The 24,042-nt window shown below is 38.1% G+C and overlaps 1 protein-coding gene across 1 annotated transcript in view; it reads left to right on the top strand.

Annotated features, from left to right (window-relative positions):
* Positions 1 to 24,042, top strand: part of PIEZO2 (piezo type mechanosensitive ion channel component 2) — a gene marked incomplete in the record, with an annotated part of 2,710,318 nt that overhangs the window by 2,147,252 nt on the left and 539,024 nt on the right.

Genomic DNA, 24,042 nt, shown 5'->3' with positions numbered 1-24,042 from the left:
CTCATCTGTTTTCACTAATTCACAAAGCACTTTATATTCCTTATCATCATTATCAGCGTGCATATGTGTAACATATTTTTCAATAATTTCAAAAATATCATTCACATTTTTTTACTTTTAACCCCATTTTTGCCCATTAATACTTTAATTCATCTTTTGTCCTTTTAAACTGTTCTGTATAGAAATGGAGATATCTCTACACTTTACCCTGTAACCATATCTTTGTGTATGTAGCAAAGCATTAGCTTTTTTATGTTTCCATTACATATTTTTTTACCTCAAGTCTTTCTTTTTCATATTTTCCAACATCTGTTCATAGGCAATTGACTAGGCTTGCTGCCCTTGTGGGCTATTTTAAGCCTAACTAATTTCCCTCAAGGATGTAATCAAACCCTGTACCTTGTGTCTGTGAGGTAAATACTTTAACCATTACACCAACCCCCAAATCTTCAAACATATTCCACATATTTTAATTATATCCTTATAGTTCCCTTATCTTTTTTTGAAATTTATAAACTTCTTATTTTTTTTTTTATATACAACCCACCAGATTTCAGTTGTATTATCAAAGGATATCATAGTCACATGATCCTCACACAACCTCTCCATCTGTATATAAAATCCACCAGATATCAGTTGTATTATCAAAGGATATCATAGTCACATGATCCTCCCACAAACTCTCTGTTTCTTAAAAAAAAATTATAATTTGTAACTTCTCCTCATAACACTTTATTACCTTTGTACTCTTTAATATAATTGTCATCACTGGTAATTTCTGCATTTATAGCACAATGATCTGAAAAGCTCACATCAACAATTTTGTTTTCTTTCAAACCTAAAAAATATATTGTATAATCTATTTCTGTTTTAAATTTTCAACTTTTATAGATATATTCTCTTTTATGATGAACCTGCAATTCTTTATTCTTATCATCTGCCTACACATTTTTATATCTTTATTAATTTTACCCTTTATTTTCCTTAAAGTTGCCAACAATAACAATATCCATGATTAAAATTACAAATTTTTTATAATATTCAAATAATAGTCCCTCATTTTCCTGTTTGTAGAGGTGTATTTTGCAGTAATACTCCAAACTTTACTACTTTTTTTAATTTCAATAATCATACATCTCACCAGTAATACAAGTGTAATATCAAGTACTTTTATATCCTCTTTCCTTACAAAGCCATACCTGATCAAATATCTTTTCCTAAACTCCAGCAATATTTCATTTCCCCAAATAACTTTCAACTGTGTATTCTGTTAAATAAATGCCTTACATCCAGTAATATTAATATAACACAAATATGTTTTTGCACCATTGGGAAACATTTAATTTCATTTTTTATTTGTAGGTTTCTTGTTATTTCTTATGTAATTTAGTATTTTGCTTACTTACTCTATTTCCTATAGACTCTTTTTTTCTCATCTCTTTTTTAATTTTTCTTTTTCATTTGTCATATTTCCAGACATATTTTATACCTTACGAATGTATTCATCGTTTTCCATAACATCTACTTTGGAGATTACATTTCCTGGACTTTCATCGGGTACACAAACCTGAATGACCTGTTCATTTAAAGGTTCTTAATGTCCATTTGCATTATTCTTATTACTCCCATTATTTTCTCAAATGGAAACGTTATTTACTTCCACATTTTATGCATAACATCTTGCAGTTATTTTTTCCATGTCCCTCTTACCCACATTGCACATACCTTCTTATAGTTTATTCTTTAATTAAATGTTCAAAACATTGACAAAAGAAACATGCTTTGGTTGCCCCCATTACTTGAGCATACCCTTTTTATTATTTATAATGACCACACTAGATAAGTGACATAATTTCCCCTCAGCATTAAGTGTGTATCAGTTTCCCAAGCCCCATTCCATAAATCCATGTCATCAAATCATTCTAGATTTGAAACCACTTTTTTTTTCCATTTTTTTAGCAAAAAAGTCCTTATTTCCCCTCCTGTAACATTTGCAGTCCTAAACTGTATTTTTATTTTTTTCTAAACATTTTATATGTCTGTCTTACAATGCACTTATACCATGGATTAGAAAATGACTTTGCATTATATTTAATCAAAAATCTTTCTGTTACATCAAAATTTTATAGGTTTTTAGGTTGATACTAGGCTATCTGTCCTAGGGCATTTATAAGACTAGCAAGAGTGTGTTTGGCTTTCGCCACCCTTTTAGATTAGTTGACTGTGCCTTTGTGTAGTAGTTCACAAAAGATAACACTTTTAAGGTTACTTTACTGTGCCTCTGTCTAACTGGAACACAGAAGAGATCCCAGGGGTAAACTTACGATCTCCCATTCACTCATCAAGATTTCTCTTGAAGAGGGTCAGTGAGGGGCTCTGCCTAACATGGATTGGGATTTTGTTCCAGAATGAGGGGAGCCTCTGGGATATGACTCTGTCCCTCCAGCATGTCCTATTTATTTCTGTGCTGAGGTTTAAGTCCCTGGAGCGTGTAGCTCTAAGGGATTTGGATTTCCTGAGGTGGAGCATGTCCATTAATTCTGGGTTGGACATGGCTTTATACGTCAGGCATAGATCGCCTCTGAGTAGGTGGTAAGCAACTGAGTAGAGCTGGAGTTTCTTTAGCTGAACTGCATAGGGCATCTGTTTGAGTCCTTTGATCCTCTTGGTGAGGTACTTTTGGGGTCTCTCCAGTTGCTGCAGGTGCCGGGTAAGGTACATCCCAAATGGGGCATTGTATTCAATTATGGGCCTGATGAGTGATGAGTAGAGGGGCACAATGACCTCTCTTGATCTAGATGTGAACCCTTTCATGATAAGGTGGGCTATATAGAAGGTCTTTCTAACCACTTTGGTAACGTGATTGTCAAAGGAGAGATTACTATCTACTTGGGTCCCCAAATCCCTAATTACTTCTTCTGTACTTAATGGATTACCACCTATGTGGTAATTTGTGGGCACTTTGTTTTTCCCAAAGGGGATGACTATGCACTTTTTGGCATTTAGCTTTAGGCCATGGCTCTGGCACCAGTTATCTGTCTCTGTGAGACCCTTTTGGAGGATGCTTGTGTCAGCCGGAGAGTCGATTATGGCACCCAGTTTGCAGTCATCTGCAAACTTGGTCAGCCATAGTCCTCTCGTGTTAGCCTGTACCTCAGAGAAGTATATACCGAACAAGAGCGGTCCCAGGACTGAGCCTTGTGGGATGCCACTTGTAACTGGTTTAGAGTCTGACATGGCCCCTGCAATTCTGACCATGTGGGTTCTATCCCTGAGCCAGTTTGCAACCCATCTTGTGTCATAGGAGTTGAAATTTAAGCTGGTGAGCTTATTTATGATGCCCGAGTGGGGTATTGTGTCGAAGGCTTTTGCGAGGTCCAGGTAGGCTGTGTGGACTACCGTCCTTTCATCTATGGTCTTGGTAACTGTTTCAAAGAAGTTGACCAGGTTCAAGAGGCAAGATCTGCCCTTAACAAAGCCAAATTGGGTTGGATCCAGTGTCTGGAGGTTCCCAATGTCTTTGTTTATGAGTTCCATGATGATACACTCCATAGCTTTGCAGACCAGACTGGTCAGGCTTATAGGGTGATAGGTTCTGGGGTCCATTGTGGCACCACCTTTGTGGAGCGGGACCACTGTTGCTGTATGCCATTCTTTGGGTACATATCCTGTAGTAAGGCTGAGATTGAACAGTGACTTTATGTGAGGGTTCAGTTCTTCTTGGAGCTTGTGTAGGACGCAGCCTGGGACACCGTCCGGTCCCACTGATGCTGTGTTTTTTGCTTTGGAGAGGGCAGCTCTCACATGTGCATCTGTGATGTCAGGGAGGCTACATTCTGTTGGGATAGACATTTGCTCTTTTGGGGGGGAAAGGGGGGAAGAAGTTTGCACTTAACCTGTCTGCCAGGATGTTGGCAATGCCTGTGGGTTCAGTGTATTTTTTGTCAATTTGCACTAACTCAGAGCATATCTGAGAGTTGCCACCCAGATTCCTGACATAACTAAAGAAGGCCTTGTGATTATTTTTAGCGTCTTGTGCAATTTTTCTTTCGAAGCTGGCCTTAGATGATTTTATGAGGGATCGCATTTTCTTGCTAGTACCGATCAGAGATGCCTTCCCTTTTTGGGATTTTGCTCTGTCATGTAGTAGCTTCCTTCTTTTGTTGCATAGCTTATTTATGGCCGGAGTCCACCAGATAGGTCTCCTGCCTTTGGAGGAGTGAGTCTTGGTTTTATTTGGGATAGCACAATCCATGCATTCCTGTAGGTGTCCATAGAATGCGTTTGTAAAGGATTCTGCAGTTTGGGCAGTATTTTCCACTGGCCTGAGGGCTTTGAAGGATTCCACCTCAGTTTTGAGAAGTGTGAAGTTTGCTTTTGAGAAATTCTTCACCGTGGTTTCCTTGGCTGGAGGTGGGGACGGGATATGGATGTCCAGTGAGATTAATTCATGGTCTGATCTTACCAATGAGGGGTATACCTCTGGTGTGGAGCATAGAGTCCCCATGTTGGTGATGACCAGGTCCAATATGTTTTCCCCTCTTGTGGGAGTGGTGACCAGTTGTTCCATAGCATTTGAGTTTATAAATTCTAGGAACCATTGGGTGAGGGTGTTAGGGCATGAGAAGTTTTCCCAGTCAATGTTTGGGTAGTTGAAGTCACCCAATATTATGGTGTTTGGAGAGACCTTCATATTCTCCCGTGTTCTCAGGAAAGCTGAGTGGGGTTCCTGAGTTTGGGAGGGTGGTCTGTAGCAGGCTACAAACTGAAAGGCAGATTTGCCCACTGTTAGTTGCATATGGATGGTCTCCGATGCTTCGTGCAGTGCCACTAACCTGGAGGTGTGGGTATCTTTGATGAATATGGATATTCCCCCTCCTTTTGTGGTTCGTTCCGAGTTTTGGGGCTGGAAAGCATGGTATGAGGTATAACCTGGTAGTGCTGGGGTGCTCTTGGGAGCCTTGAACCAGGTTTCTGTTACTGCACAGATATCGATATTCTCCATACTGAGGAGAGCCTCGAGTGTGTGCATCTTGAGGTTTAGACTTCTGGCATTAAGCAGCATTACCCTTAGTTTTTTTTTTTCTTGTGCTGTCTATGGAAGTGGGTTTATCTTTTGAGCCTTGCCTAAAATAGGCACTATGGGGGTGGCAAGAGCCTTAGCCAGTATTCGAAAGCCCAGGGGTTACAGGTGCAAGCCGTTCCTAGCGAAGCAATGTGGCTTGTCGAGCATGCCATCCCAGGCTGACAGACACTGGATCCCCTTTGAATGACACCAATACTTTAGCCAATTGTTAAAATTGATCATTTTGTCTTTATACTGTGGCATCATTCTTGGTGAGTGCAAGATGCTACTCAAGGTCAGGGTCATAACGGCCTGGGCTACATGATCAGAGAGCTCTTCTATGTCTCTTTTCATGTAGTCCAGGGAAGTACGTCTCAGGTCATTCGTACCAGCATGGGCAATGACGGAGTCATATTTGTACTTGCTTTGGAGTGACCTGAGTGCTTGTGTTATGTGGTGAATCCTGGCACCCGACAGGCAGCTTACAGTGACCTTATCCTTGTTCAGTCTGGTGAGTGGGACGTCAGTGTGTCTGACAAGAGTCACCTATTACAAGTGTATTAGGTGTGTTGTTTAGCCTTAAGGGCTGTGACTGTGTGGCACACTGACTTTGTGAAATATGTGATACGTGGGTATTGTTGTGGAGTAGCAGTTGCTTGGATGTCTGCTTTGGCGGTCTCTGCTGCTTTGGCAGATTTTTGTTTAGAGCCTCTGAGTATGTTTTTGTGCGTTTATGTGTTTGGTTTGCTGATGCGATAGGTCTATGTGAGACTGTATTTGTGGTGTGTATGGTTACCTTCTCCTCCTGACTGACTGTGCCAGTACTGGGTGAGAGAGCTCAGCCTCCATTTTGGCTGTATAGTTGCATCTCTCACATATATTTGAGCTTGTTCGGAGGAGGAGATGGTGGTCTGTGTACATAAGGCAATTGTAATATTGCCTCAAGATTCCCAGATTCACCAGTTGGACTGGAGAGTAAACCTGAAACTGACTTTTGGACATGCCAGAATAGTATAAGGAACTGCTTTTTGACTGATCAGAAAGTAGCAATATTGGGCCAAGTACTTATGAAGAGTATAAGATGGTGTTGTGCTTTAGTTTATTAGTGTTTACTTATAAGATTACTTATAATAGCAAGTGTGGGGCCTTAGAATGAAAATAGAGTGCTTACTTTGAGATTTAGAACAGTTCTAAGGGAAAAAGTGAAGAATAGACTTTGTGGAGCCAGGAATAGTTTAAACCTGTTTAAGCTGCACTGCCCGATGCTGCGCTATGCGCAAAATCGCACAAAACTGCGCAAATGCGGGTTTTAAAGTAGGGAAACAAAAGAGATAAGAACTGACACAAAACGGCCAATAAGATACTAGTTTCTGGCTGAGACCACTCCTCCAGGGACAGATAGACTGCTCATAGCTCCCCACTCTCAGCTCACAAAAACATTTAGTTCCTATATGAATAAACGTCTTGACATTTTATGGCTTGACACCAAGAGCCTTTACCAAATTGTCCCAAAAAAGCATTTTCAATGGAATCTTCTGATTTAGACTCTGTTTTAATTATTAATTTCTGTCTTTGCACTATTCTATTCTTGTTCATGTTATTTTTATTTACAGTACTTAAACTTTTGCAAAATCAGAGTGCAATTCTGCCTTATTCCAGTTTCTTTTAGTCCTGGTCACCATCTCTAATGCTCTGACTGCTCTCTGGACTGCTATCTGAAACACAGTTGGATACATCCAAACTCCTTTTAACATCCACATCAACAGTGGAACTCTGCAGATTGTCAGAAATCCTTCCATTTTAAACTGTGACCATCAAACAGGAACCTCGTCTCCTTGGTTCCTCTTCTTCATTCATACATTTTAACATTTCATCATCAAAGACGTCAGACTGCAACTCCATCACAGTTAAATCTGGTCCTCCACTACCTGCATTACTTATAGCTTTGAAAATAACTTCAGCAGCTAAACTATCATCTTTCATGAACATACATTTCCACTCTACTTGTGTATGTCATCTATGACTCCTCCAACTCACTCTTCCAGATGTCACCCTCCAGCCCACTTCCAAAAAGAGCAAGGGAAAGTTCCCCAGTGCCCTGGCCAGATTACTCTTATTAGTATAAACACCATCTTGGGTCACCCTTGAAAAGATGCCATTAGCCTAGTGGGACTTACCTGTCAGCAAAGAATAAATAACTAAAATAAATATGCATTTGGTAAATTTAGCATATAGTGTAGTTACATCATATTCTCTTGCAGCTTAAAGAGTGCGGATCAATACAAGTCTAAAGATAATCTTTAATCATAGGCTATACACGGAATCTGACATTGTTATATAAAATGGGTCTCACTGGTTCATAGGTTGTTACAAGCCTAATGACCACTAGGGCCCTTACAAGACTAGCCTAGCCCGAGTATCATGGTATTCTATATTAGGTGGGCATGTTAGTAGGGAGGTAACTAAGCATTTGTAGGGGGGGGTATTAGTTAGGATAATACTTTTCTTACCGATGGCCTTGGTCCATAAGGGACATAGGGAAAACACTGGGGGGGATACTTCATTTGAATACAGTCAGAGATGAACTCTATTTTATATGAATGTGGAGCCTATTCCCTAGTATGGGGATCCTCTGTGACTCATATCTGTCTTTCCAGCATGTTCCGTTTATGTCACAAGTGACTCTAGTGTTTTGGGTGCTGTTTCTTATGCACTTATGCAACAGATCCATCAGAGCTGTGTCTGACAAAGACCTGTAAGCCAGGCAAACATCCCCTGCTACATTTCAAGTGTCTGGTAAGATACATGCCAAAGGGAGCCTTGTATTCACTGACATGTATGATAAGGACAGAGTAGAGTGGTACTATAACTTCCTTGGCCATCTATTCCATACTCTCACCTATAAGCTAGGCAACATAGAATGCTTTTCTTATTATCTTAGCTAGGTGTTGGTTAAAGGCCATTTTGCTGTTTTTAAGTTCACAGACAAGCTGTAGGCTAGCTGCGCTTGAGGGCCATTTTAAGCATAGCCAGTCTCCCTTTTGTGCTTGAATTTACCTATCCCATTTGGTTAAAGATTAGCCTATAAAGCCAAAAATGGATAAGAGAAAGGTGCTAGTATGTAAAAATCAATAAACCAAATCCAAAATAGCATCCAGGAAAGAAACAATTGGCAGTCCACAGCCAAAGTAATGAAAAGGACTTCTTTAACACACTAAAAACAGAAATGCTTATCAACAATCACCAAGTTTTCGTCTTCAATACAAAGACTGCATCAGATGCAATGTATCCCATACTCCCATTCATGTATAATCCAATCAATTAACTTAAGTAAGTAAATCCATTTACAAGTCAATTTATCACTAGACACTTCATAAAATATTACCAAATCTGTCAAGCAAAAACAGTAAAAGTGTTCAAACATTTAAATACTTATAAAAACTTGTAAAACCAAACAAATAAATCATATTTGTGCAAACCAGGTCCTTACATCAATTATATTTATTAATATTTGTGCAAACCAGGTCCACAAGGACAAAATGATTGACTTCAACAATTGGCTAAGCTACTGGTGTCATTCTAAGGGGATCCAGTATCTGTCTTCTTGGGATAACATGATTGACAGACCACAATGCTTTGCCAGAGATGGTCTGCACCTGTTGCCCTTGAGATTCCGGATACTGGCTAAGGCTCTTGCCACCTCTATAGTACCTTTTTTAGGCCAGGTTCAAGTGACAAACTCAAAATCGTAACAGGTACAAGCAAGCAAAACCTGAGGGTAATGCTACTCATTGCTAGAAGTCTAAACCTCAAAATGCACTCACACGAGGCACTCCTTAAAATGGAGAACATTGACATCTGTGCAGTGACAGAGACCTGGTTCAAGGCTCCAGAGAGCACCCCTGCATTACCAGGCTATAATTCATACCACACCTTTCAGCGACCTAACCCGGACCGAAACACTAAAGGTGGAGGCATGTCCATATTCATTAAGGATATCCACACCTCCAAGCTAGTTGCTCAGCATAATGCATCCGAGATTATCCAAGTCCAACTAACTCTGGGCAATGTATTTTATAAGCTGTTTCTTTAAAAGATCTGTTTGTTAATTGCCTAATTATTTAATTAATTAATCATTTGATTGGGTTTAATTAAGTGGTTACTCAACTATATAAGCTTGCAGTATTTGACTTGATGCCATGGTCTGAGGAAGCATATCTCTGAATTTGTCTAATAAAATATACTGTTTTTATTTATTTCGTGGTGAGTCCGAAGTTTTCTGTTACTAATTATCCAAGTCCAACTAACTCTGGGCAAGACCGCAATCCAAATTGTAGCTTACTACAGATCCCCCACCATGCCCCAGGATTTCCACTCCTCATTTCTTGATACACTAGAAAATATTAAGGTACAACCTAACACCCTAATAATGGGTGATTTCAACTACCCCACCATTAACTGGGAAAAGTACTCATGTAGCAACTCTTGTGCTCAATGTTTTCTGGAATTCATAAATTCCAACCCCTTGGATCAACTTATCCACACCAGACCGGGGCAGCAATATCCTAGACCTGGTCATTACCAACATGGGCAACCGGTGTTCCACACCAGAGGTCAATTCCTCATTAGTCAACTCTGACCACAAGCTAATCACCCTAGACATCTACATCCTGCCACCACCCCCATTAGGGAAACCACCGTAAAAGAATTCTCCAAAGCCAACTGCATGCATCCTAAGACAGAAGTGGCAAACTTCATGACACCCATGCAGACGGACAATAGAGGTATGACTGCTGAATCCTACACAAATGCACTTTAAAAGCACTTACATGAGTGCATGGATTGTGCAATCCCTAACAGAACCAAGATGCTGTCCTCCAAAAAAAGGAAGCCAATCTGGTGGTCCCCTGCCATAAACAAACTCTACAACAGAAGAAAGAAACTGTTGCAAAAAAGAGTAAAATCCCATGCTTGGAGGAACTCTCTGGTCAGCCTCAGTAAAAAACTGAGATCCCTCATAAAATCCTCCAAAGCTAGTTATGAAAACAAAATCACCACTGATTCTAAAGACAACCACAACCACGTCTATTCATGTTACTTGGTCTACACTGTTGCTGGAGGAGTGTTACCTTTCATTTTCGTTTTGTGTTTCTTTTAACACTTGGAGCCTACAAGACACCTGCGTGCCTTCATCATGGAGAGTACAGAGTTATCCCCAGTGTTTGAGGATGAAGCAGGATTTTCTGACTTCCCTTGTGGTCAGAAATCCGCTTCAAATGAAGATTTGAATGTGTTAAATTTGATCCTAGCATTGACTGAAAAAGTCTCGGATTTACAAGAAGCCGTTTTGAGGCTTCAGGGGGACAATAAAACTGCTGCAAATTGAACTGTAGCACAGGGGAACCTAAAAGAAGCAGCACTTCTGGTTTCCCGAGGCAAGGGAACTGGTGAAACTGAAATAAACAGCGAGACACACGCGTTGGACATTTCCACTCAGCGTTTGGTGAATGGAGTCTCTCTTAGAGGCGAAACGGCTCCTAACTTGGAAATAAACAGGAATCAAGCAGATAAATGGACAGGTAGCGCTACGAGCGATGTACAAGTTATTCCACAACCATTTCCAGTACAGGTGGACCGTTTGAAAGAATGGACTAGACGGGAGCATTCATTTTTTGGTAACAATAACTTTTTTAAAAAAAAGAATACTATGGATGGTAAACTAGTGACTTTGGAGAATAAACTCCATAAAATAAGAGCTTTGCAATGTGACAATTCATATTTAATGGAGTGCATTAATTGTAAAAGAGTCCCTAAGGGGCTCAGGATGTTTAAATTTCCTAATGGCTTAAAAAATACAGATGCAGAATGTGATGAATTATTGTCCATGTTTGACAGACATGGAATGGAACTTATGGATTTTATTATAAAATTGAACAATAAGAAGATTGATTTTTTATTAAATGAAGTAGATGAATTAAATGTGGGTATAATGAATGATGTACAATTCAATCAATTTGCATTTAGATATAATGTTCTGTTTGATAAAGTGGAAAATGAATTAAATAATAATATCTTGAGGAAAAAGAAAAAACTATCAAGAGATGAATATGAATACAAAAATAATTTAGCATATATTTTCCCCAAAGCATATTATGGTACAGATGACAAGGACATGAGGCAAATGCAAACTGAAAACAGACAGGTCAATATTCCAGCAGAAAATGGTAGTAATTATGATTCAGAATTCCCTCCTCTGCGTAGGTCGGAGAGAATATTCAATAGGAATCAGAATAGACAGGACAAAGTTTTTTTAGGACCCAGGGGGGAGGAGGGAGGAAGAATGAACTATCGAAACCAGCCCTACCAGAGAAAAAACAGTTATCGTTAAATAATTCTATAAAAGGTGATGACATTGCGACACAGGATGGTATTATTTTTGAATTTAAAGGTTTCAGAATTTTCAACTATGCAGGTTTTGGTTTAAGTAAGGAGTTCTTTTCACTTTTAATGAAAGGGTTAAAATTTGTACCCACTAAAAATACTGATATAAGTAAAATCCTTACTGATTTTAGACTCTTCGTGAGAAAATTGAATTTTAAATGTTTATTTAAAGATAAATTAAGTGAATTTAACAACTCAGATGCTATTACCACAAGAAGAGTTGTTGGAACCTACCTCTTATACCTTGTTTACACAGCTTTGAAAAAATCACTGAACAAGAGATTTTCCAAAATTTGGTTAACTATACTTACAAGAAACATAACATAACAAAGGCCGAGAGTACTTTATTAACAGAGTTGAGAAACAACAAGTCAGTTAGATTTATGAATCCAGATAAAGGAGGGGGCATGGCTATAGTAAACACGGTGGATTACAACAACAAGATAACTAGTATTTTAACTGATACTAATAAATATGAGACCATTTCTAGAAATGAAATAAATATTAGTTGTAGTAAAATCAATTATTTCCTGGAGGATGCACTGCTACAGGGTACTATTAATGAGGAGGTATACAATTTTTTACATTTAGAACACCCTATGATACCGGTTTGTTTTGGGATTCCAAAAACACACAAGAATACCAAGGCTCCCCCTTATAGATTGATTATAGCTGGCAAAAATAGTATTACTTACCCCTTGGGAGTGTTTGTTGACAGGTTAGTAAAAAAGTCTGTGAAACCTATTGATTATATACTCAAAGATTCCTGGGACTTTTTAAAGCAAATCAAGAGTGAGTACTATAATAAAGAAAGTTATTTCACCACAATTGATGTGGTTGATCTTTTTACATCCATTCCCCACGAATTAGGTTTGGAATTTTTTAAGGACACTTTAATTAAAAATAGTAACTTGGGGGGCAAAATGATCAACTTTTTGGTGGAACTGATGGATATTATTTTAAAGAATAACTTTTTCACTTTTTTTATAAACAGACCCAAGGGGTAGCTATGGGCAACAGTTGTGCTCCAACTTTTGCTAACTTGGTTTTATTTGAATGGGAGAACAGGTATCTTTTACTTCACATTTTAAGGGTGGTCAATTTTTAGATGATTTGTTTATTTTGTGGAACAACAATACATTTTTTTAAATCTTTTTGGACTACATCAACAACTTATGTGACTATTTTCAGTTTACTGGTGAAGGGGACCCGGATAACATTAACTATTTGGATGTGACTATAGCAAAAGATTATGATAAAAATGTTTGGTATATAGAAAACCAACTTTCTCTAATGACTATTTGGACTTTTCTAGTAACCACCCATTTCATATAAAGAAAAATATTATTAAAGGACAGATGGTGAGGGTGGTGAGGATGTGTTCAGATTTTAGTATGTTGGATGAAGAAACTAATAAGGTAGTGTTAATGTTTACAGATAGGGGATACCCACTAGAACTAGTAACTAGCATCAAGGACGAGGTTTGTTCCCTGTGGAATGAAAGATACATCCCATTATTAGGAACAGGGAGTGAAGTTGCAACAACAAACAGGGGTGTTAATAAAGATTTCTCACAGGCCATGGTTATCACCTATGGGGAAACAGCTGATTTGGTGAAGAAAATCATTTCCAACAATTGGTCAGTGTTAAAATGTAACAAAGACATATTCCAGTTGATGGGACCAGAGCCACATTTTACATACAAGGTGGATTTCAATTTGAAATTTTTGTTGGAACAAAAAATAAAAACAAACACTTCCAGGAAGAGGGGTACCCGTAAATGTGGTTGTTGTGACTATTGTTCTTTTATTAACGAAAATGAATTTTTTAGACTTGAAGATTTTAATCTAATAGTACCCTTAGTATCAGGCTCTTGTGTTTCCACGGGTTTGGTTTACTTAGCAACCTGTATGTTATGCCCCTGTTATTACGTGGGGAAGACAGAAAGAAAATTAAACCGTAGGATTTATGAACACCTTTATTGTATAAACAAAAATGATGATAAAAATGCGCTCAGTAAACACATTAGTACACACCCCCCACCATAATTTTAAGTTTGCCATTTTGGAGATTTTGCTAAAAAATATAAGAGGGGGTGATTGGAAAAACTTGTTGCTGAGGGCAGAATCCAAATGGCAATTCAAATTAAATTCAACTATATATCCTGGGCTCAATGAAAATATAAGCATTAAGCCTGAATTAAAATACAGGGCTGGTACATTGTAACAATATATATTTTACATTTTACAAACGTTTTTATATATATATATAATTCAGAGCAGTGGGTTGGGAATATTGTTTAAATAGTATTTATATGTATTTTTATGTGCAGCATGTATTTTCACAATGTTTTTTAAAAAAAGAAAACATTTCATTTGGTAAGACAAAGTCATTTTAAAATGTTTTTTAAAAAAAATGTGTAATTAATCAATTAGCAGTCACATGATGCAAACTAAGTGTATTTAATGTCTCTTGAATTTATTACATTTAGATCTGTTGAAGTCCTAGTGACAAAAGCGCTTATCACTTTGGTTATATTTTTTATATGTGTATTGAGTAATAAATTTGTTTTTGTGGAAGGTGGACTTGTTATTGGCTTCCTACAGCTTCTATTCATGTTACTTGGGCTCCAAAAAAAGGAAGCCAATCTGGTGGTCCCCTGCCATAAACAAACTCTACAACAGAAGAAAGAAACTGTTGCAAAAAAGAGTAAAATCCCATGCTTGGAAGAACTCTCTGGTCAGCCTCAGTAAAAAACTGAGATCCCTCATAAAATCCTCCAAAGCTAGTTATGAAAACAAAATCACCACTGATTCTAAAGACAACCACAAAGCATTCTATAGCTATGTCAAGAATCTCAATGGCAACACTCAGATCAGCTCTGAGTTACAGCACAATGGCATTAAATATACAGAACCAACTGATATTTCCAGCATCCTAGCAGATAGGTTCAGTGCTAACTTTACCCCCCCCCCCTCACCCCCGAAAGGGCCCATCTCTATACCGGAAGAATGCAAAGTTCCTGTAATCATAGCTGCACAGGTAAAAAACACACTCTCCAAAGGCAAGAACACAGCATCTATGGGACCTGACAACATCCCAGGCTGCATTCTGTATGAACTACAGAACGAACTGGCACTCCACCTAAGTACCATGTTCAATCATAGCCTCACCTCAGGCTTTCTGCCCACTGAATAGCTCACAGTGATGGTTATCCCACTCTACAAAGTGGGAGCCACCACGGACCCTGGGAACTACTGCATCATTAGCCTGATGAGCCTGGTCTCCAAGGCTGTGGAACGTATCATCTTGGAACTTATAAACAATGACATTGGTAATCTCCAAACTCAGGACCCTCACCCAGTATGGATTTGTAAAAAGCAGAACATGTCTCTTAAACCTGATAGACTTCTTTGAAGAGGTCACCAAAGCCGTAGATGAGAGTAAGGTGGTTCATTCAGCCTATCTAGATCTCGCCAAGGCTTTTGACATCATCCCCCACTCTGGAATTGTAGATAAGCTCACTAAACTAGGTATAAATCTCTATGTCACAAGATGGGTTGCCAACTGGCTCACTGACAGAATCCACACTGTGAAAGTAGCAGACTCCAAATCCGAATTCAGACCAGTGACAAGTGGAGTAGCACAGGGTTCAGTCTTGGGTCTTTTCCTGTTTGGTATCTACTTCTCAGAAGTACAGGCTAACACAGAAGGTCTTTGGCTAATGAAGTTCACAGATGACTGAAAACTAGGAGCCATAATTGAAACTCCTAACGATGTGGACATCCTACAAAAGGGCATCACTGAGACAGATGCCTGGTGTCAAAGCCATGGCCTCAAGCTGAATGCCAAAAAGTGCATTGTCATCCCTTTTGGTAAAAACTCTGTACCCATGAACTACCAAATGGGCTGTAGTCTACTTAACACCGAACGTGTGATAAGAGACCTTGGGACACAGGTAGACAGTAGACTCTGCTTTGATAATCACATTGCCACAGTAGTCAGGAAATTATTATATGTGGCACACCTCATCACAAAAGGTTTCTCATCCAGGAAAAAAGAGGCCATTGTTCCCCTCCACTCATCACTCATTAGACCCATTATAGAGTACAACACCCCTTTTGGTATGTACCTCACAAGACATCTACAACAACTAGAAAGGCAGCAGAAATACCTCACAGAGGATTACCAGCCTCAAACAGATGCCCTACGCAGACCATCTCAAAAAACTCCAGCTTTACTTCGTCGCATATTGCCTACTCAGAGGTGATCTCTGCCTAACATACAAAGCTATGTCAGACCCAGAGCTGTTGGACATGCTCCACTTAAAGAAATCCCAATCCCTCTGAGCTACACGCTCTAGGGACCTAACCCTTGTCACCACAATAAACAGAACATGCTGGAGGGATAGATTCCTGTCCCAGAGACGTCCCATACTCTGAAACAAACTATCTGTCTATATCAAACAAAGCTCCTCATTAGCACTCTTTAAGAAAAATCTTGATGATTGAGTGGGAGATAGGAAATTAACCCTGGGGATAACTTCTGTGGATCTGCTCAGCAGGGGCACAGGAAAATAATTTTCTTGGGTGGCAAAACCCAGGGTACCTTTTTGGCTAGGCTTATATAGCCCCTAAGGCCAATAGCCTAGTACCTACCTATGAACCTTATATCAATTACTTTTATAATTGATATAAGGACCTGGTTTGCACAAATATGATTTATTTAAGTTTGGCTTTACAAGTTTTTATCATTATTTAAATTTTTAAATACTTTTACTGTATTTGCTTGAAAGATCTGGTAATATTTTATGAAGTGTCTAGTGATAAACTGATTTGTAAATGGTTTTAATTAGTTAAGTTAATTGATTGGATTATAAATGAATGGCATGATGGGATACATTGTATCTGATGAAGTCTTTGCATTGAAGATGAAAATGCGGTGATTGTAGTTAAGAGTTTATGAGTTTTGTGTGATAAAGAAGTACCTTTCATTACTTTGGCCATGGACTGCCAGTTGTTTCTTTCCTGGCTGCTATTTTGGATTTGGTTTAGAGATTAGCCTACCCATCCCATGGCCGATAATTATATGTTATTCCTAATGAGAATTATATGTTATCCCTAATGAGAATAACTATGATCATACCATGGATGATCTAAAGGGGAAAATGCATGGAATAAAGTATTTAGGAGCAGTCTCTGTCCATTACTAGTACAGAAGGCAGTCCAGGGATAAGTTTTCTATTTCCTATTCATAGATTCAAGCTGTGCTTGAATATGGACGGGGATGAATTTTGTTCTATGTGGATGAGGAGTCTGTTCCAGAGCAGTTGTATCCTCTGTGAGAATTACCTGTCCCTAAAAAACATTCTGTTGATATTTCTGAAGAGGTGTATACCCCTAGACTAAGTATTGAAACTCCATCTGTCTGTTACTGTACTGCCTCTTGATTGTTTAACAATATTCTGATATTTTCTAAACTCCTCTAATACTGCAAAAACTGTTCTGAGTTTGCCAAAGTTCTCCTAAGTCTGCCAAAATATGTCTAAGTTTTGGAAAACTTTTTGTGTGTTTTGAACATTTCTCAGGGTTAGTCAACTTATTTCCAAGGATTCCTGATATTACAGGAATTCTGACTTTGTAAACATTTGTTACGGGACTTGAGCTCAAAACCAGTTTGTTTTACATTAGGAGGGTTCTTTTGCACTCTGGTGGGAGCAGAGAGCTAAATTCAATCCATCCAAGATGGGAAATACTGGTTGATAGTTTATTGTGTTTTTATCTGACTTTTCTGAGGGTTTACCTTTATAAAAGTCTTTCATCCTGTTGATGTAAAAGAATAAAATTTTTGAGAGACTGAGCTCATTTATTCAGAGCTTCCTTGTGCCTGGCCTGGACAGTTGTGACTACAAGACTTGAATTGCTTCCAAGACCATCTGTACTCATCTGTACCATCTGTAGTTTTTGCACTTGTCCTGACTGTTTCAGTGATATTTAACACTTCTATGCTGCATTTATTCATTTGGTTGAATTTAGCTCTATTTTTCAGCCTGCACTTTGTGTAGCTCAGGACCCATCTGAGCTGGGGATTGCTGGAGAAAGGCTCAGTTTTGGGCTTTCCCATGAGTAGTTGTGTTTGCCTGTGTATGAGGCTCACATTTGTGTGGGTTTGCACTCAATTTATAGGAGATGCTCAATGTTTGGCAACTTTAGCCAGAGGTCTGGAGTGCATCTGCACTGAAATCCAAGGCATCCACTAAAAAATAACTGAAAAATAAATATATTTTAAGCCAGCACTGCACTTTGTTAACTGCATTTAACTGAATTACTGCTTTATGTTTGTTGTGTGTGACTGCTTTTTACTCTGCACTTTGAAATTGTGTTTCATTGCCTTATATAGCATAGACTAGATTCAGACCTCCTGAATCTAGATAGTTTGGCATCACTGTTCTCTTAAACCAGCCATCTTACATTACCTCATTCCCTCCATTACAATTCTTTTGAGTGTGTACCTTTAACTGCTAGTGGGTGTGGCCTGAGCCTTTAAAAATGAAGTTATCACCTTACAGTTCCAACAAATACTCATTGACAGAGGTCAAATATCAATATAATTGTGTTTGCCATCATGTACGCTTCAAGATAAAATATTCTGATACCTTGTATGTAGCATGGTTTTGGAGTTATTAATGTAAATATGAACAAGTAATATTTGACGCCTAGAGGAGCAGTAGGAGGTAACTGCAGATGCACCTGGAGGTGTCACTGGGATGTAATGAGTTAAGAGGGCCTCCCATCACCCTTTTGGCAGGCGTGTGTAGCTCAGGACCCATCAGAGTCAGGGATTGCTGGAGAAAGGCTCAGTTTGGGGCTTTCCCATTGGTAGTTGCGTTAAAAACTGCTTAAATTCACATGTATATAAGCCTCACATTTACCTGCTGTTTCACACTATGCAACAGGGTTTTGCAGTAACCTGTATAGATGCAAATGCCTGGGGCAATTTAGTTGCACTCTAAGCAGCGTTCTCACACTTGTCATCCACAACTTACTATACACCATCTGCCTTTGCTACTCCAAGTCAAACTAGCCCACTAGTTAAGCCAGAGCCGTAAGTCTAATTATCTCACTTCCTGCTCAACTACCACATTCAGAAATACCCTGCCACATTAGATGGGCAGCTTCCCATCATTTCTCCTGCCAGTCTGATTGATATGGGCACCTTGAGGCACTGTAGCAATTGCTACATGTATACTGACAACCATTTACTCCTAAAGCAAACTAACACCCTATGTGAGAGTTACAAATACACTGTGGAACTGGAGTCATTTCTCTCATGTAAAAACAACCTAGACATCAAACAGGTTGTCAGCATACACGCTTCAACTCTCACGCAAACCTCACCTCTCACAAAAAAATAAGGTCACAACACCTAAACCCACATATGCGGAGGTACTCAGAAAAAGCCTACAAAAAGAATAGAGACCTTCCAAATGCACACCACCCACGCTCACCACTAAGCAAAAAGATAAATAAACAGAGATCTCTCAGGGTAAGGTACCTGCTTTGTCCCCAAACGAAAAATGTCAAATGTCAATATCAAGGTGCAGGTACTCCACGACTATCGAAGCCAACCATCAACCAAAAAAAGCAAAAAAATCAATAAAAAATTTTTATACTTGAACAGCAAAAAAATGTTATCCCATGGGTTGTTAGCGCTTTCACGTCTACTCTGGACGCTTCTTCAGACTTTAATAGAACACTTCATCACTTCTGTATTTAAATACATATCAATTAAACAGTTAACCAATGAAAGCCTTTGTATGAATACATAACTATAAAAAGTCAGAAACTTCTAAATAAATAAAAAGTCAGAAACTTATATTGTGAAAATTAAACATTCAAAATTCAACATTGACACTAAAATGGATGTAGTAATGGATTATTACTGTTATTAACATTTCAGATGGCAAATAGCATATGAGTATTTATTAAAAACACAAGAGCATATAAAAACAGCATGTGATAAAAACACTTCAAATATATGAAACTACTGAAAAACTTCTAAAAATACATATTCCTACTAACACCAAGAGACATGAAAAAGTCAAATGCATAGCAATAAATAACTGCTAATGCTTCAGATGATGACTGACTAGATAGGGTCTCCATTTTAGTGTCAATGTTGAATTTTGAATTTTTAATTTTCACAATATACGTTTCTGACTTTTTATTTATTTAGAAGTTTCTGACTTTTTATAGTTATGTATTCATACAAAGGCTTTCATTGGTTAACTGTTTAATTGATAAGTATTTAAATACAGAAGTGATGAAGTGTTCTATTAAAGTCTGAAGAAGTGTCCAGAGTAGACGTGAAAGCGCTAACAACCCATGGAATAAAGTTTTTTTGCTGTTCAAGTATAACAATTTTTTATTGATTTTTTGCTTTTTTTGGTTGATGGTTGGCTTCGATAGTCGTGGAGTACCTGCACCTAGATATTGACTAAGCCAAAAGAAACCACTGCACATATCAACACACACATCCATGTCTCACCAAATAAGGCCCTAAGGCAAAACACATCAAATCTTGGTCATAGGTGACTCCGTAGTGAGACACACAGATGCCCCCTCAACAAACTGGACAAGAAGAAGGTCACAATCAGCTGTCTATTAGGTGCCAGGATTTGACAAATCATGCATGCACTCAAGTCACTCAACAACAAGTAATTATGACTCTGCCATGCTCCATGTTGGATTGAATGACTTGAGCCATACCTCTTTGGACTATTTGAAGAGAGACATGACAGAACTCTCTGATTATTCGTCTCAGAGAGGTATGTCCTTAGCCCTAAGCAGTATCCTACCCTCACTCAGGATGATGCCACAGTATAAACAAAAAATGATTGCCTTCAACAATTGGCTTAGCTTCCGGTGTCAGTCCAGGGGGATCCAATATCGGTCAGCCTGGGAGGATATGGTAGATGGACCTCACTGCTTTGCTATAGATGGTCTGCAACTGTCCACCCCTAGGCTTTTGGATACTGGCAAAGGCCTTTAATTCCCCCATAGTGCCTTTTTTGGGCAGTGTCAAAACAACAAATTTCTCAATGTAACAAAATCTAATTGAGACAAACCCAGAATCGTGCCGCTTAATGCTAGGGGTTTAAACATGAAACTGCACTCCCTGGAAGCACTCCTTATATTGGAGGATGCTGACATCTGTGCAGTTACTAAGACATGGTTGAAGGCCACTAAGAGCAGCCCGGCTGTGTGAGGCTACAATGCCTTCCACACATTCAAGATGAGCATGAAGGAACCAAAGGTGGAGGTGTATCCATCTTCATTAAAACTAGAATTCAGAAAAGTTCAGTATCAGTGTGGTGATAAGTCCAGTACCCAATTCAGCTCAGTAGTCAAAAAGTAATAGTATCTGGAGCCATGAGTAAGGAAAACAAGCTAAAATTTTAACAATGTTAAAATACTGATAAAAGAATTGATAAAACACTTAAAATGCAAGTGAAATAACACTTTCACCATTAAGGCTTCATCAGGCTGACATCAAGGGAACTAAAAAGATTGGGTTATATATACTTGTTAAAGAAAATCACACGATCAATGCAGTTAGTGAACCTCCTTATGCAGGCATCTTAGATGAGGTCTTAAAGTGATCATGTTGTTAAGCCCAGGGGGAATGTGTGATTTAAATCTAAAAATCCAGTTTAGCTCTTCTTGTTCAGTTTTAAGCTTGCTATCACCACCCCTCAATGCTTCTGTCATACCTTTAAGTATCATAAACTTGAATGTATGTGATGCATCTGTTTCCTTAATGTGTTTGCATAAAGCATTTGTTATAATGTTCCTTTTGACATCAGACATATGCTGATTTATCCTTTCCTTAAGTTTTCTATTAGTCTTCCCTATGTAATATGCAGTACATTTACAGCAGGTTGCAAGGTAAACCAAGTTGTTTGTATTGCAATTACCATAGGCTCGTAAGTTAAAAACATTTCCAGTTATGGGATGTTTAATACTTTATCAGTACTGATAGAACTACAGTGGATGCAGTTATTACATTTAAATGTTCCTTATTTATTACTAGTAATGTGAAGGTCACTGGTGGGTTGCTCTCTGTAACATATTTTTTTCTTTAAATTGGCAGATCTCTTGTGACAGCATTGTGGTGTCTTGCTCAGAACATTACATAACTAATTTTCAGAAACATGTAATTTATTGTTTCATTTTTTCTTATTTCTAATTTGAAATTTATGATAATGTTTGATTTTAGTCCAAAATGTTGGTATCTTGAGCTGTGATAATTAAAGGGGATATAACCAGGGGTGATGAACGGAAAGATTCTATGTCAGACAGTATGCTATGTTTAGTCCAGATTGTTGTTATTGGCATAGTCAGTAAATATCAGGAAATTGTATGTCACGCTAACCAAAGTATTCACTTAGTCAGTGGGCAGTCATAATTCCCATAAGAAATGTATGTCCATTTCTAGTTAGCAGTGATTTCTAGTGAAATACCCCTATTTTTATAACATTGGTGATATAAAGTATTTTCCATTTCTTCTCTTTTATTCTTTTTAATTGCAAATTCTTGGACATTTTTCAATAAGATAGGATTCAGTAAGATTCTAAACCATGGTTCTGGTGCATTAGCCAGTAGAGATCCTACATTTAGGGCATAGCAATGGAAGGTAAGTTATGCAATTAAGTAGTATAACATCATGGAATAGACTTTCATGGACTAGCAACATCAGAAGGACTTTTAAAGGAGGTTTATCTTCCAATGTTCTGCTTTGTGCAGTGATTAAAACACAATATTTTGTTTAAAGGTTTAAGTGTTATTCGGTTTACTGAAATGTAAGCCCATTTACATTGAGGTCATCCAGCCCAATCCATCATTTCCTCTGTATGGTCCAAACTAAGTCATAATACTGTGCACGTCATTGTAGGATACATATGCCTTGAGGCAAGAGGAAAAACTAGGTGCTTTGCAATTCAAGGCGCTGATGGCAGAATATGATTAAGCAGACCATGCAGAGTGGTACCTTGATTATGAACAGGACCCAGAATGTATGCATCAGTCTCAGTAGCTTAAGTGCTGGCATTCTCACCTTTGATGCTGAAAGATTAGAAGGTTGTGAGTTTTATTCTCATACCAGCTAGTTGGAGTTTGTTGCACTCTGTGTGTGACATATTTCAGATGAGACATCCTGGTAGCTCAGGTGAATGTAAAAGATCCCATGGCACTTACTGTAAAGAACAGAATAAGTTCTCCAGTGTCCTGGCTAAATTTCACCTGGTCAGTGTGAATACCACCTCAGTTCTCCTCTGAAAAGAGGCCAATGAACTGGAGGGACTAACTCAGTCAACAAATTGTAAATAAATTCATATGGGGGGGGTCTGTTGAAGTAGACTATCAATGCAGCTTTTGAAGACATTGTCCAGTGCATAATATCATTTGTTAATGTACTAAAATAGTTGTGAACAGAAGACAACTTTCAACACCGTACTTCTAGCTTTCTCGATTACTCATACATGTGATGTGCACACTTTGGAAGGAGGCATTTCCTGGGTCACAAATAACATAACTTTAGGCAGTATAATGTCATTTAGGCTTCATAGAACTGCATCTAACTGAAAATTCTCTGCATATAATTTAATCATATTTCTGTATGCCTGCTTTCATCTAAATGAGGATCGGTTCTTGATAAGGTACCTACACTAATACTTGATATAAGCATTGCTGTCTCATAGGTAAAGAAATAAATTTACCTTATGACATGACAGCCTAAGGCTTAGATATATTATTTTTAAAAAACTTGCTGTGTACTAAACAACATAGTTCCTGAAGTGGTAACTCTGCATTAATAGCAGTTTGTGCATGTTTAAAAGCCTTAGAAGTTGTAATAACCATTACAATTACATGCCTTGGATTGATTAGGCTTATTGTTCTTTTAGTAGACTGACTTAACATAGTAGGAATGTAATGTGTTAAAATCCCTATTCTAATGTTTTAAAGAAAACGAGAGTATGTCACAATCATGCATTATTATTATTAATGGTGTTTAGTAATATTATGTCTACTAGCCTTCTAAATGTTACAAATGTCTTGTTTGAAATGGTCCAGACAGCATGAGAATGCTGAGCAATGTTTCATGAACTGCTTCATTCTCGTCTCCTGTAATTAACATGTGCTAATCAATAGACTAATAGCATTTTGCCATTGTATATTGTGTAAATCAGTGCTTAGCAGATATAATCAATGTAATCACAAAGCTTTTTTCCTGCTTTGCCTTGTTTTCTAAAGGCCTCATTTTATTGACTCTGACAATATGTTTCAACAACATTGGATCAATGCAACATTTTAAAATGTTTTATTTATTAACATGCTTTGGAAATCTCAATTACCCATTTAGAGTTTACAGGAATGCTTTTTGTACTTTCCTCACCTGGTTTCCAATAAATATAAACCATGTTATAATAAACTTGGAATTAAGAAGTGTACTAATAGATAATAATCTTGTTTTCTACT

This window comes from Protopterus annectens, chromosome 3.part1 (assembly GCF_019279795.1).
Source record: "Protopterus annectens isolate FY-2018-M chromosome 3.part1, PAN1.0, whole genome shotgun sequence".
Lineage (NCBI taxonomy): Eukaryota > Metazoa > Chordata > Ceratodontiformes > Protopteridae > Protopterus > Protopterus annectens.
This window is presented reverse-complemented; position numbering and strand designations above follow the sequence as displayed.